Source organism: Myxine glutinosa, chromosome 3 (genome assembly GCF_964187855.1).
Source record: "Myxine glutinosa chromosome 3, kmMyxGlut1.1, whole genome shotgun sequence".
In the NCBI taxonomy this organism is placed as follows: Eukaryota; Metazoa; Chordata; class Myxini; order Myxiniformes; family Myxinidae; genus Myxine; species Myxine glutinosa.
In genome coordinates this window covers 177,712,681-177,714,125 of record NC_136263.1, presented here as the reverse complement: position 1 = coordinate 177,714,125, position 1,445 = coordinate 177,712,681, and the positions used below count along the sequence as shown (strand labels likewise).

The following is a 1,445-nucleotide window of genomic DNA, read 5'->3' as shown; positions in this document are numbered from 1 at the left end:
GGCAGGCTGGCCGAGAGGCATGCACACTCCCTTCTTAGCAATCTAGCCTCTGTTTGAATCTCGGCCCAGCTATAAACTGTCATCCTGGCATCTCGCAGGCGGGACGAGGATTTAATGTGTGTACCGTCCCTCCGATGGATGTTGAACTCGGCGTCACATCTGCTTGCATTAGTTGCTGGACGATAAATATCCCACAATATCCTTCGCAAAGAGACCAAATGTCCACTCCGACCAAATTCCAAATTCCTGCTCGAACCAGCAGCAACCGGTTGCATATGGAATTAATTAATTAATCCTCAACTCCATCTCCTACGGCCATGTTTATCGTTTTTCAGCTCTAAAGCCATTGGAAACACAAAAGTCGTTCCTACTTTTCTTTTTCCATTTATTCTTTCTCCATTCGGGCACTCGCCACCTCCCAGCATCCCCTTCTCCCGCATTCATTTTTCGAATGTATATCTCTTTCAAGCGCAAGCCATCCCTCTTCTTCACTTGTAGGCTTTAATATTAAATAGCATTGCTGCTCACTGGACTCACAAATCTAACAGCTACCTCAATATTTGTTATGAATGCAGCCACTTTAATCATTCTTGATCGAGCTACTCAGGCACAGCACTATCATGCTCGTTCACACAGTATAACTCGTGTGCTAATCAAGCTACTGCAAAGGTTGCGACAGCAGAAACAATGTAGTTTTAAAATCTAGTTATATCGGTAATATTTAGAAGAAATAGAGATATACGGAGTACGCCGATGTTGGCAGGATTGCACAGGCTTTATGGGCCTAACGGCCATTGGGCTCTTCCTGCCTTTAATTGAGATCCTGTTAATCTCTGCTACACAGAGACTTCTGAGAGGCAGCTGCTATAAGGCATTTTGTTTTCGCATTGCAGAGGACTTATTCAACCGGGGTTAAACTACGATTTCTCCAAAGCTTGTGGAGTGGCTGGTAGAATATCTAACTGTATTTGAAACTGGCTTCATGATAGGAAGCAAAGAGTGCCTGTGAATGGGAGGACGAGTTTACTCTGTGCTTACTCTAATTCTATATAGACTTCACAGCTTGAATCCAGCCCGGATGAGTTCTCTGCATGAGCTTCCATTTAAGCTGAGAATAAAGTGAAGAAGCAATTTTTCCTTTTCTATTTCCTTTTTGAAGCAATCAAAGTGCAGGATCTCATCAATTGCTTGGTTATGGTCGGTACTTTGTTATTTTCCCTGGTTCCTATTGCGGGAGCTAATACAAAGCTGAGCTATTGCTGGCGACCTGGCCAAACTACAAACTCCGTCTCTAAGGTACAGGGACACTGCATCAGCAGCACATCTCTGCTCCCAGCAATGATGCAACCCAGCATGAATTTATTGCATACAAAATCGGATCGGCACTCGGTAGAGAGCATACTTCTGCCAGGCTGAACAGTTTACGTTTTGTATCCACTGATGGA

General features: G+C 44.1%; 1 protein-coding gene across 1 annotated transcript in view; it reads left to right on the top strand.

Moving 5' to 3' along the window:
• LOC137424111 (monocarboxylate transporter 12-like) overlaps positions 1-1,125 on the top strand; it is a 51,386-nt gene extending 50,261 nt beyond the window's left edge. Inside the window, exon 5 of the mRNA XM_078774761.1 lies at positions 1-1,125. This exon is cut by the window's left edge and continues 1,364 nt beyond it. The gene's annotated coding sequence lies outside the window, so the exon portion shown is untranslated.
• The last annotated feature ends 320 nt before the right edge of the window (positions 1,126-1,445 follow it).